The sequence below is a fragment of the Columba livia genome, chromosome 2, assembly GCF_036013475.1.
Source record: "Columba livia isolate bColLiv1 breed racing homer chromosome 2, bColLiv1.pat.W.v2, whole genome shotgun sequence".
In the NCBI taxonomy this organism is placed as follows: Eukaryota; Metazoa; Chordata; class Aves; order Columbiformes; family Columbidae; genus Columba; species Columba livia.
The window spans coordinates 35,436,756-35,451,263 of record NC_088603.1 but is presented as its reverse complement, the minus strand read 5'-3'; the positions used below and the strand labels follow the sequence as shown (position 1 = coordinate 35,451,263).

General features: G+C 42.6%; 1 long non-coding RNA gene across 1 annotated transcript in view; it reads right to left on the bottom strand.

The window, feature by feature from the left end:
• Window positions 1–445: 445 nt before the first annotated feature.
• The window catches only part of LOC110355402 (uncharacterized), a 117,110-nt gene continuing 103,047 nt past the window's right edge, over window positions 446–14,508 (bottom strand). Inside the window, exon 5 of the long non-coding RNA XR_002408053.2 lies at window positions 446–12,584. This is a non-coding gene — a long non-coding RNA (uncharacterized LOC110355402). The remainder of the gene's footprint in view (window positions 12,585–14,508) is intronic.

Below are 14,508 nucleotides of genomic sequence, written 5' to 3'. Positions count from 1 at the left end.
CCTCTGAGCGCTTTTGCAAACAGAAGCAAGAAAAATACTTTGAAAATGATAACAGCATGAATCTGACTGCAATCTGCACATCAGATAGGAACACAAAGAGCATTTCATCTCCTTTGTGATTAAAAGTGAGCTTGACACATGGGAAACAACCAGACCACACAGACAAAGGAACACTGGAAATAATAACCTTTAAAGAAGCACATCTGAAAAAAATAACTCTTCCAATGTTTAAATCTGCCTAGTAAGTACAGATGCCAAGTGCATTTCAGGGATAGCTCAGCAATGACTGAGTGCAACATTTAATTAAGTGATTATATAATCAACCCCCTGTTTTATGAAGCAATAATTCAATTCCCAAGTGGGTAAGCTACGAGGCCGAAGGCTGGGAATTTTATCACAATGAGGGAATCTGATTATTGTTGAGGAAAACATAAGGACAATGACGTTATTTTTAAAATACTAGTTTAATTAATATAAAATTAGTGTGTTGGGTTTTTGTTTAATTCATAGCAATGCATAGCCTGCCAGAAAGATTTTCCATGTAGAAGTGGCAGTTATTTATGGCCACACAGAATGTGCGGGAAGTTAATGATGTCACACGGTCAATTTATTGGGGATAAAATTACTAGAGTCATTTTATCACGGAATGATATAGTTCTCTTCTTGGAGCATAAGTAGACAAGAGACCCCACTTATGCTGTAAAAGAGAGAGCAGACAAGGTACCTTCATAGCTGGAAAGCTTTACACTGGATTTTTAATAATAATTCAACTAAAACAGAGGTTCTAGCCCCATTGAATCGTGACTTCGCATATACACAACATACAATCAGAGAGATCTGGTCAGTAGTTAGTGAAAGTACATCTAGTATCAACAATACATATGAAGTTATTCCATCCACATGACTTGCTCAGAGAAGGAAGTAGAACCTTGTGCAAAGAGGGTACCAGAAGGAGATAGGGAATGAATTGCATTCATTTATATGTGTCTGGGTTTTGTCTGTAGTTCTGCTGAGATTATTTTATTACAGATTTCAGCAAATCAGTGTAGGAATAAGCACAGAAGGCATTCTTGAAAGAGATTCAGAGTAATCTGGATGGAAGAATAATTTGCTCAATATGAAGCATCAGAACCACAGGGAAAGCAAAAGTAGAAAAGAGCAAAAGGAGCCTGAATTCAGGAAAGCAACTGGATATAGGGACAGGACAAAGAAAAAATGAAGAGATGCAGTGATCAGTGAGACTAATATATGCAGAGTGCTGTCTTCAGAGCTGAGTGAATAATGACTTTAGGAGGGTGTGAAACCTCCATTTTGCCTCTGCTATTGCATTTGCAGAGAGTCAGAAAATCCATGTGCAGAATCAGCATTTCTGAGAGGCACCTGAGAAGATGTCCCACCTGCTTTAAGATGGATGAAAAGAAAGAAAACTAAAAACCAAAGGAGCCTGAACATTGAATTTAGCCTACTGCAGTAAATTCTACTTTTACTGTGGCACTAGGATATTAGGGGCTGTATTACATGCTGGGTTCCCAGGATGGACAGTTCAATGGACTGCATACCACGTAATCATTGATTCGGTGCCTTGAAATAGAGCTTATACAGAAAGCTGCTGGGGAAAATAGCACTAATATAGACTGAGACTGGTTACTAAAATGAGGAGGAAAACTATTAGGTTGCAATCATTTTATAGGAAAGTGTCCTTAACTGAGGGAAAAGGATTTCATGTGCCATGTAGAAGAATCCCTGCAGAACAGTTTCAGCTTATTAGTACTAAATTGACCGCAGCAAATGAGTGCCACTATTGTCAATGACCTGGCATTTTATAAGCACACTGGGGCTCAGTTTTAAACTGCTTTACACACATAAAGAATGTGAGATGGAAGATGAAAGCAACGAAATCCACCCAGCAGTCGCAGCTTCAAACACTGCTGCAGAAGAGCATTCTCAAGGGTGCACGCATAAATACAATGAGATTGGCTTTGCTTCTGGAGTTTGACTATTGGCACTGAAATATGAGGCTTGAATAGAGTAGTGATAGCCCGTAACAGGGGAATCACTAAGGCTATGCACAAGTTGCTCAGCCATGGGGAATTTAACCCTTCTGAAAGAGAGGAGTCATTGAAGGCATTTAAAAGTGGGAAAGTAATAACATGAATCGGAATGGAGGAATGACCTGGTGAATGGGACAGGTCCCTTGCATCACAGCATGACCCAGGATTTTTCTGCACTGTGTCCCAGCTGGATCTTCCTTTATACCAGGGACATCGCAACTCGGATCACCCCAGATTTTGTCATGCTGCAACAGAATAACTGTCCTGCAGTTATGGCCTGTGGTGAGTGCTCTACAAGCTTCTTTACTGCAAGAGCAGTGAACCTGCTGGGTAGGTCATGAGGTGTGATGATCCTACAGCCCTTGGTCAAAAAAGCCCACGCGATCTTGTCCCTCCCTGTCTATCTGTAGTGCTGTATCTACATGCCCATCCTCAGCCAGAGAGGTGGCTGGGCAGCACGGTTCTTCATCAGGTGAAGAACAGCCACCATACCACAACCCAGATGAAAAACAAAGTAATTTATTTTCTACATAACGCACTGCAGCATTCTCTGGTGAGGCTTTCTGGGTTGTGTTAATAATCACAGCACAATCTCCTTCATCTAAGGCCCATTGCCAATGTTGATTAAACTCTGTTCAGTGAATCTAGACTTGAAGTTTTGACGTTCATAAGATTTCAGATGTCAAATTGGCAATCATACAGCCAAAGCAGAATTGGTAAGAGGCCACAGGCAACCAAGAACAGATTCTGATGCCAGTTTTCAAGTGTTAACAAATATTAACCTACCAAGACAAATATTAACCTACCATCCAGACTATCAAAGCAAAGCTGTTGATACACCAACATCAGATACCGAAGAGCACCAATACTTAGGCTCTTCTTTGCGTTCATTACACTTCTGTACTTTCCTTCTCAAAACTTTTACAAAAGCTCTGAATTTTTAACTCAGATTTTAAAATGCACTGATCTTCCCAGATAGGATATCTAACAATGTTAATGATGGCTGGTTTTAGAACTCCCAGTAGAATTTGTATGCAATTAATGTTCTCCTCCTCTGAACAGAAACCTAGAGGTTTGCAAAACACACCATATGTTTGTCACTTTGCCAATGAATCAAGATGTTTTTGCAGCCTTCTGAGTTTCAATAATTAATGGTAATGTCTAAAATCTAAATCACAGTTCAGGGGCTCAGAATAGAACTTTTGCCATGTCCCATGTTGTTCAGCATCACTAGAGTGAGACATTTCAGGTGAGAAATTAAACATTGTACTAGCTCCCACTTTTCCCTTAGTTCCCTGATCTCCCACCCTATCACCATTAGACCTTATGAGATATCAGGCTGGATCCCTGCAAAAGGCTTATTTATTATGCTAAGTAATGCTGTTACCTGCAGCCCAGGCTTTGGTGTCAAACACCCAAATGTTCAATACCCCAATGTAATCTACCTTGGTTGGCTTGGTCTTAGTGACTAAATCATGTTTAATGGTCTACAGGTCTGAAAATATACATTATTCTCATCAAGTAGCTTATTATTTACTTTAGCAGACTATTAGCAACCAATTAATACAACAAAGCTTAGCAAACAAAATAAATCTATTAGGTCTTAACATCATGTTCACAAGCAGGAGGGCTAATTTTTATGAGCCATGGTTTTTCAATTGTTATTTTAAAATGTGACTGCTTGAAAGGCTCGTCGAGAAGGGAGTACTTAAGGTTAATACCTCACATGCTTATTTCCTTCACCCTTAGGTAATTCTTCTGAGACCTCTGCTTCCACACTTGTGCATAAGCACTCTTGCCTTAGCTATGACTTTATGAGTAGGTTTCTTTTCCTTAAGGTGATGATTTTCCTTTTGCTAGGCTGCTGAGTCTTTTCCTTTTTCCCGATTCCCAGTTGATCTGACCTATTTCAGTCTTTTTCCCCAGACAGATCTAAATTTGCAGTTCAAGATGGCTGATAAAGGAGCAGGAAATTCCTAAACTATCTATAATATGCTAGACTGCTTCCCCCTTTTGCCCCTCCAGAGCAGAATTACTGCAGGAAGCATTCTAATAATAATGATAATGTTACCAGCACTTCTGCTTCAGAATTATAAACATCACTTGAAATTGATTATTTTTTAATTTGGCTAGTATCCTGCTCATTTTAATATTACCCATAAGATGGCTAATTTGTACGATTGATGAATTTAATTTATATCTAGCCTGCCATATAGGTTAGCAGTTCCCAGGATCAGCATATTTTTAATAAAGCTGTTGATTTTTCTCATGTGCACCACAAAAGTGTTGGTGTCATGTCGACAGGAGAGAACATGTGCTTTAGGACGTATTAGTTGTAAAAATACTTTCCAACACTTCCCATCCACAGAACATGGAGTACATTAGAAACATTTAAAATAATTCCTTCAATAATTCCGGTCTGACAGAGACATGGAATATATCAGTAGCATTTGGGTCACTATCATCCTTTCAATTTCTGGAGTAAAAACACTCCCTAACAGCATTGCAGCCTGATGTGCACAACAACATAAAGTGGAACTGCCAGGAGATTTTCTGGATAACAGTGAGGTTTAAACCCTATCATGAGGACTTCGGCACAACACTAACTGATCACAGGCATTTCATTATGTTGTCTCTCTTTCCTTTTAAAGATGACACTGTCAGCAGCAGCAATAAAACCTTCTGGTTTAAGCCATCTCTGAATATTTCTGGGTTTCCAATTAAATGACTACTTGCTTGCAGTGCGTTATTTATTAAATTGATGTAGCAGCACTAATGGAGTGCCCAGTACAAAACAACAACAACAACAAAAGTGTTAATGCCAAGTATGGCTTGTGCCAATATGGTTTATCATAGTTTGAAGATGGCAGCAGAAATACCGCTCCAGATAACATACAAATCCTATTAAGACTCAATATGAGATAATATTTTTTGAGATACAACCTTGACTGTGGGAAACGCAAAGGTTTTCTTTAAAGATTCACTGTCTGTTTTGAAAAAGCTATATTCAATCCACCTCCACATGGTCATTTTAACACGATTTTAATCCAAAAAGTTTTGATTTTCTTTGTGACAATCCAGTTCTCAGCTCCACAAAAATACTCACGAAAAATATCTCCCTTCCCCTGAGAAAAGTATGGGTTTGGAAAAAAAAAGAACAAACAACATTAACCAACCAACCAACAACAACACAAACACCCACACCAAAACCAATCAAACAAACAAAACCCAACAAAAACCCCAAAACAACAACAACCAAACACACCAATTACTCCAGAACTGAAAAGTTTTTGCCATTCAAAAAAATGGAACCTTTGAGCAACATCCCTGTCCAGTACCCGAAATTATGTTTGCAATGTTGGTGCAGTGACTCCTGGTGGCTGCAGGATGAGTATCCTGTAACCCCAGGCTCCCACATCCCATTAGGAAGCTCTCAGCTGCTTGCCCCATTTCTGCCTGAAAGATCCCCTTCCTGGGCTTCTGCGATGCAGTGGGTCCCCCAGACTGGAGACCCTGCTGTCCTTGGCGCTCCCAGGCCCTTGGGCAAGGGTAAGGGCATGGAGAACTGGCACTAAAAGCCCACAGGGAAGAGCTGGGCAGAAAAATTCTGACAAAACAAATTTTCCCTTGAAAATTGCCTGTTCAAGAAAAGGGATGGTGATTTTCAATCACCTTGCAGGGGCTCCAGCAGAGCACCGTCTGCTTTCCTGCCAGCTCACCCCCTCCTCTCCTCTCTCTGCTGAACTTAGAAATCATCAAAACCCTGGGGTCTGAAAAAGCTTCAGGTTTCCCAAATGGGGACCATGAGCTCCAAAGCCCTCACGACTGCAGGTCATCAACCAGGACTCTCAGGGCTGCCAGAGTCCAAGGGCAGAACCAGATCCCCCAGTAGGAAGCAGGGGAAGAGGTGCCTTGTGGATATCAGAGCTTGAACTCCCCCCGTGATGTTTCCTTCTGAAAGCCTTGAACTGAAACATTTTTGATAGTTTTATAATTGTTTCCTTTAAGAAAATCCCTGCTGAGAGGAATTTCATAAGTTCTTTGAGAGATTTTTTTGGTCTGAATTTCCCAGAGAATGGACAGTCTAGCTTTAGTCTAGATGCAAACAGGAAAATATTTTTCAAAGTTTTTATTATTTTTTTCTTTATTTTAAATCAAGTCGAAGTTTATAATGTCAACTTCTATAATTATTCTCTTTCAATCAAAGCTGAAAATTTCCATGGAGGCAGAGAGGGAACAAATACAGCTGAACAAGAAGACAAGAAGTCTGAGAATTTCTCCTGTATGGAGAAATCTTCTATTGCTGTACAGCTGCCATCAGGACTTTAAGGTCATCCTTTTCTCATCCCCTATGCATGAGAACCACCCATAGCATTAGGAGTAAGACAACAACAGCTACACCAGGATGTTTGGCTGCCACAACAACCCCACAAGGCCCTGGGCAGACACAACCATAAGCCTCCTTTTAATTTATACTTAGGTCTGATACAGACCTTCAGCTAGCTAGAAAAGAAGTGAAAAGAAGTTAGAAGAGAAGTGAAAAGGAGAAAAGTTGGAAGTGAATTGCAGAAACAGCTTAAACATACTTTGTTTTACCTTGCTTAACATCAGCAAGGCATGGGTTGGCTGGTCCACAAGATCCATCCAACCCACATACTCTGAATTTTGTGAACAAGATCCACTCAAAATATTTCCTGTATGCACCTGTTGGTGTCTGAGAGTTGTCAGGGCTCCCAAATTCACTAGTACAGCTCAGCAACTCAAACAAGAATTGAGGAAGAACTGGAAGAATTTAGTGTACAACCCTTACTGATTCCAGCTGTCTGATGAAGGCACAAAAATGGGCAAAGGCAGGCAGGCAGCTTTCAACATGGTCACACTGACAGGAATAGAAAACTTGTTCTCTGCAGCTGAAAGGGTCGAAGAAATTCTGTCACCCTGCAAAATGCTCTTACACATGCCAAGTGCAAGAACCTTTTTAGTAATGGCATGCACAGGACCGGACCAAGAGTTTGGAATGTAACTCCATCCCTAAAGCAGTAAGACCCGGACACTGTGCCACTGTTGTGCAGTGCTGCCAACTGTCAACAAAACGGCCATGACACTGGAGAGGCTCCCGGGTGAGGGGAGACCAAGTGCTCCCCAGGAAAGGCACTGAAGCAACCTATCACCTATTCCTCCATGGGAGCCGCCTGATGCTCATGGGGCAGCGATAACAGCAGGCAAGGGGAGAAAGAGGAGGAGGAGGAGGAGGAGGAGGAGGAGGTGGAGGAGGAGGCCCTCCAGAGCATCCTCCAGCAGCATGACTGCTGCCATGGTAACAGCAGCTATGTGAGAGAGGAGGAGAGAGGCACCAGCTGTGGCTGGGTGATTGTTTTTTCCCTTATTTTCAGCAGAACTGCTCAAACACAGCACTGTGTTGCCGGGTTAGGACGACAGAAGGGCAGATGCCCCTTTGCCAGCAGTGCTGCCCAGGCAGCTCTGGCCACCAGCTGCAGGTATCAGTAACACCACTCTGAGCACAGGACACTCCCAGTCCCCACAAGTCCCTGAGCTCCATTGTACTGTTTTAACCCATTTAACACAATTCTTTCTTGCTTCCTGTAGACATGAGTTAAAAAGAATCACTGAAGTGCCCCTGCAGCTGTAATCTGCAGACTATGGGCATGGTCTGCTCTCAGCTGCACCAGCAACAACTCTTGTAGCTTCATCCCCACGACAGATTTATTTTCTTTTAACCAAATCCTTCTGCCCTGTAGCCTCTTGGATCAAACTCAGCCCCTGGCATGACACTTCTGATCCTGGCTGTGATCACCTGGGTGTTCCGTCTAAGCCAGGCTCCATCCATCTCAAAGACACTACAGAAGGTGAGTTATCCATATATAAGGAGACAACTCATGTTCTGGAAATGCAATTCCCTAGCCTCAGATAGGAAAAATTGCCCTCCGAGGGCAACACAGAGACACTACTCAACCAAATTAAAGTGCAATATCCAAAGCCTAATGTCTGATGAAGTGACTCTCATCTGCAGAGTAATGTTGCCTACAGACCTACTGTGTCTCATGCATCTCACACAATTTCCTCCTATTCCTTGCTCCCTGCAGCTGAGTCAATGGCTCACATTTTCAGAGCTGCGCTACAGCATCTCGTCTGCTTGGGGTCCCCATGCCAGACACAGCTAAAGATGGTTCTGCCTCCTCGTTGTGAGATCCCAGCTTCAAAATACAATGTGTTTCTCACAGACAGAAATTATCTGAGCAACGTGATTAGCAATTGTACCTACAGTGCACATTCTGAACTCCAGTTATTGTGTGTGATTACCCAGAGAGCCTTCTGAAACTCAGCCCATTTCAGTACATTTACCAATTATCATGCAAGGATGGGTAAGAAACAATTTGCTGTTTAAAATCAGCAAATGAAATCAAGACAACTTTCATCTTTATGAGTTTAATTTGATTTTCCTGTACTCCAGATGAACCCCCACCCCCCAAACCAGAAGTCACAAGTGATTAATATATATATATTCTACTGAAAGCCACCAAGGGCACTAAATTAAATCTGTAGTGCTCTCTCTCACTCACCCGCACACATAAATGGTCTAGAAGCCTGTGCAAGGCTTCCTATTGAAGTGAGATTGCCAGCCAGCCTAAAAGCTATTAGTACTGGTTAGAGAGTCACAGAATGATTTAGCAGAATTTTAAATGATTGCTGCAGCAGCATGCTCCATGCTGGAGACTGGATGCCATTCTTGGAAATACATTTGGAAAAAGCCTATGATTTTAAAGTTATTTGACAGACCTCTTGGTGGTGGGGGTTTTTTTGGGACCCAAATGCAGGCACATGCACACTATCTTCTTAAAATTTAGCATGAAACTTCCTGGTTAAAAGACTGATCATGTGTAATGCAAATGATGTTCATTTCAACCCTTCCTCTCAGCTATCTCTGCCAGCAGTTGCTGTGCAAATGAATGTTTTCAGAAGGGTCACAGGTCTGCTAACACATCAAAGGGCAATTCCAGGAGCGAGTGATGGTTGTATATCATGTATATTGCACTGACTTGCAGCCTGGGTCTACCAAAAGTGCACGCTACTACAAGTCTATTATATTGAGACACAGAAATCCTGAAATCCCCCAGGTCCTTCAGCATTGCCTTTTCTGATACCGAAAAATAAAGCATCTAGCAGCACATATACTCTTCTGTTCACAAAGACAATTTATAAAGGATCTTTCTTATCACCCCACTGGGAATAAAAAATCTTGTCAGCATAGAAACTGGAGTCATATTTAGATCTTGAGCCTTGAAATTCTTATTTTTGCCAGTGAAGGCCAAGCAGAGGGTGAGGATGTAAGAAAAGGGACACGTCATCTTTCAGATGCCTGCACAGAATAAATGCCATCTTTAAACTGAATCAGCCATTTGTAGTTCCTTGTCCAAAGCGGCAGATTGCACTAAAGGCTACGAGAGAACATGATTTTACAAATCCTATCAACTTCGGTTGTCATCTTGAAAAGGACTTTACCTCATCAGGCCACATAGGTTAAGAAGAAACCTTTTTGCTTTTGAATGACTATGGAACTGTCTGCACGGGGAGACGTCATGTACTGATAAGGATAATGGCTGAAACATTGTAGCAAAGCCAGTTCATCCAGCCACAGGAGAAGACACATTTAGTATAGGGTGAATTGTGGCTTATGTATCAGTGACAAGCTAAGGAGCCACAGACCAGGCCAGCTGGCCAATACAGGAGGTGGGGGATGTGCCAGAGGGCACACAGCTCCACCTTCTGATACACCCAGCATGGCACAATGGGAAAAGCTGAGACCCTTCAACATGGCCTGAGACTTGTCAATATTTCACAACCTCCACTTCCCCACAGACTTATCTCTCTTTCACAACAACACCTCCACAAAAGACCAAAAGTTACGCAAGCGGGCAACCCAGAGGGCTATAAAGGCCCACCTTGTGCAAGCACTGGCGGTGCCCACCCACCATCCCGAGGACTGCTCTGCCCACCGGTCTCACCACATGAACTGAACAAGACACCAGAGGACACCGCACATCGCTGGATTTGAGACTGCAAACTCCATCACACATAAAGCGGAGCCACAAAGATGGTGAAATCTTTCTCTTTTCTTTCTCATACTTCTGCCGTTTTGCTTTCCCTTTTATATGTAACATAGTAACATAAGATTTACAGCCCTGCGTGTGCCGCAAACTTTTTATGTTTACCAATCGAACCCACAATAATGTAAATCCTTCTGCCACCGAATCATATACTGTTTGGGCCAAGCTGCAAAATAAAAGCCTTTTGTTTGTGGACCTTAAGTACTGTGTGTACTGTTTTCCAACCAAAGGGGACCCACAAACCTGAGTCACTTCTCCCCCCCAACTCATACCTGAGGGCAGGTCGTGATATGAGAGCACTCTTATTTTCCTGCAGGTACACAATCCAACATGAATGGCAACCTCCAGCAGGATCCTCTCTCTGCAGCTTGTTCTAGCCATTGCGCTGCTAAAGTTTTCTCTTCCTATGATTCAGTTTGGACAAATTTGAATTTGGGAATATACAGCAACAGGAAAAATTCAGTATCACTTGGAAGACTTATGCCTGCAGGAGGAATTCAGGTAGGAGTGAAAGAGACCTTGCGTACTATAGAAAAACATTTTTCTCCTTCTCATTTGCCCTTGTGAGAAGACTTACACAGAACACTTACCTATTTAGCTTGGCATTTCCTGGCCTAGTTTTAGGTCTAAATAAACGGTCAGGATTTGAAACCATAATCTCTATTGATCAAGAACTGCAATAGCTCGGTCACAGAGAAATGGTAATAATGATTCCTCAGACTCCGGCAGCCTCAGGCACTTAGTAAGGGCAAGTGGTTTTCCTGAGTGTCCCTCCATCTCAGTTCTGCCAGCCAGTAAGATCTTACGCCACAAAACACAAACCTCATAATGATGAGTACTGAGGTTGTTACTCAGATCAGAATGGGTATTTTTTAGATGTCTAGCCCAGTTATTCCATGTGACATTTATTTTTGCACCACCCTAATTCCTATCAGAACATGTCACTGTCCAATGCTGAGGCCAATTTCATGGTCTTCTGCTGGTCTTTCTGGTGCCAGCACATCCTCAGACTGCCTTCCACTCCTGCCCACTGTTGTGACACCCACCTCAGCCTCATTTCCCCATTTTGTCTTTCTATGTTGAGGCTGGCCTTGCCTGCATGTAATCCACCAGGGATGATTAAAGACTGGCAGAGAAATGGTCTTGCAGGTTTGTTGTGGGAGGAATAAGAGGACTGGTTTTCCAGAACTGTTGTGTTTGGTTTGGTTTTTTTGTTTTCTGGCTTTTTTTAATAGCCTTATAGGGAGCCCACAGAACTTGGATTTGCAGATAGCTTCTTCCCTTTTTGGCATGAAAAACAATGTAAGCTAGTCATCAAAACAAATGAGCTGGGAGAGCATTTTCCTTGTGAAGCCCAATGTCAGAGGGATGCTATGAGGCATCAACACATTATTATGAAGTTCTTGGTAAAAGCCATATAAAAGACACTGCGAGCTGGAGTTCATTCCAGTCATGTGCATCATTGCAGTCAACTGAAAGACTTCCAAGAGCTTTGGACCAGGCCCTTAAAAAACAGTAAGCATGGGAATACATAATTCCCCAATAAATCCCCAATCTCTGGAAGGCTTTTGTTGTTGTTGTTGTCTGGGAGGGAGAAGCTGGAGAATGCTATGGTGAGTTGTGATGTTATCTAAATCTTCCCTATCTGGTAGCGTTGCTTTTCACAGTGAGCAGGATTGCACCAGAGCTTCCCCTTACCAGCTCACCCACCAAGCGCAGTGAGCTGCCTCCTCAGAGGCCTCCCTGCTCTTTGTCAAGACTGGAGAAGTCAACCACATCCCAAAACCAAGTACCTGCTCTTCACTTCAAATGTCAATGAAAGCCCTGGCACCCCATCACTTGTCAGCGTCATTCAAATTCAATTAAATACCTCCATAAAATTTCCAGCATGTTTCTTTTCCCATTTTGGCTGCCCTGAGCAAGGGTGGATGGAGCTGGAGGAGCTGGAGGAAGGGCACAAGCTTCCCTGGTCCAGCACTGCTGCACACCCACCCACCCACAGTGAGCACCAGACCAGCTGTCCCGGGGCTTTTCACTGTCCCAGTTGTGCCTCAGAGCTGGCTCTGGTTTGGCTCCAACTTCACGTTTTCTGGCTTGGCCAAGTCATTTCTTCCTTCTACTTGTTATTCTCTCCTCCTTTTCTTGATTCCATGCCACAAGGTTTTTTGTCTCAGGGCCAAAGGCAACTACACAGACTCTTCTGATCCCATGACAGGGGGAATGTAATAGCCATCCCAGGAATCTGTCTGACATTCATCTGAATATTTCCTTGCTAAAGCACACAAATAAGGCTTTGAAGGAGCTGATGTGAATAGGAGTCCACTTTTTTTTAATTTCATGCAATAATGAGAGTTCTGTTTTACATTCCTGCAACTGTAGACATGTGCCAGCTTTAGGTGGGCCTGACCTAAAAGACAGAAAGGGGAAAAAAAGTCCATCAAATATATTTTCAAGATGTAAGGATCAAATCTCCATAATTAAATTTACTAGCAGTTGGAAACAGGGCATAATCAGGGTTACAGTGTCTTAAAGAAAAGAACATACTTGCTTTCCGCAAACTTGAGTGGAAACAGCAAATCCCAGTACAGGGTCCAAGGTCCAGTAGGCAGATGGGTAGAGGAAGAAATGTGAGGACAGGTATGTAACACAGAACACTTGGGAAAAAACAAAGCAAAGAAACAAACGAGCAAAGCCAAACAAACAAAACTGCCCGAAGAAAGAAACAAAAAACAGAAGGGGGGTGGGGAGAACAAAAAAAAAAACCACACCCAAACCAAAACAAAAATAATAAAACCCAACCCAACCCAACCAAAACAACAACACACACACACACCCCAACAAATACAACAAAAAACCAACCAAACAACAACTTGCAAGAACAAAACATCTCCAAGCTCAAATGAAGTACTGATTTTGTCATCAGTTATAGGGAGGCCAATCTCTTCCTCTCTCTGTACTTATACATATACACATACATGTATATATACATACACACACTCCAGACTATAAAAAGCTGTAGGAAAGTACTGACTGTGTTTAAATTGGTGTAGATTTGTGTATCCTTTGACTGGAGACTGAATTCTGCTTGTGCTGAGAGAATCATTTAAGTCTGTGAAACACACAGGTACCATTTTCCATTTTCGTGTGTGTTCATTAGTCCTACTCACCCAGCTTTTATTGCTGAGCACAACATGATATGGTCTGGAATATCCCTTTGGTATGCTGGAGTCAGCTCTCCCGGCTGTGTCTCCTCTCAGCCACTTGGGCACCCCCAGCCTCCTCACTGGTGGGGTGATGTGAGAAGCAGGAAAGGCCTTGATGCTGTGTAAGCACCGCTCACCAGTAGCTAAAACATCTCTGTGTATCAACACTTTTTTTCATCACAAATCAAAATCATAGTACCATACAAGCTACTGTGAAGAAAACTAACTGTATCCCATCCAAAACCAGTACACCATGACTCCTGAGCTAATACTTTGTTTGCTTAGGTTGTTTTTTTTTGGAGGGGTAGGTGTGTAACTGCTTTTGGGTGATTATTTTTTCCACCAGTCATACGTTCTTTTAGTTTTTATGCAACTTTTCCCCTTGATGCCCATGTTTCTGTAGTCATCCAGTAATACAAATTGGAGATGTTACAGCACTTTCAGGACTGAAGTTGTATAAGGAAAAGCAAAACAGTAGCTTACCTACTCACTGCTCTTAAAAGTTTAAGTGAGCCATTGAAACTTGCATCCAGTCTGGCACTGGCTATTATCATCAGCTGCTACCTCCAGCTTGTTAATACTGCATGCAACTGCTTGCCTTGCTGGTTCCACTGTTTTGACAGACACAGCCAGATATCAGCCAGCTCTGGTGCAAGCACATAAGGGAGGAATGAGGAAGGGATCAACCAGAAATGCTTTCCACCTCCACCAATAGTTTTATGCCTCTCCTGAATCCCAGTGGGAAGCACAGTCCCTGCTTCACTGCTGGGCACCAGCACCACAGCTGTCCCGGGCCAGGAGAGGCGAGTCCCACACTGTTTTTCTAGAGAGGCAGATGTGAGATGGAGCAATTAAAGGATCTTCCACCTTCCCACTGGGCCACGCATCACCCAGCAGAGCTGATGGGAAACGCTGAGAGGCTACGGAGGGTTCCAGACTGGCATTCAGTTCATCATTCATTCATTTCAGCAGCAGCCTGTGGGTGTTACAAAGCAAATGTATTTTATGGAGTCTCAGGAAAAGCTTCAACAGGTATAATATCCATGAACTGATCAACATGCCAGAATGCTGTTTCTTTTTTCAGACCCTGATCTCTCCTCTCAGAAGCCTTTTGAAAATATCTTTCTT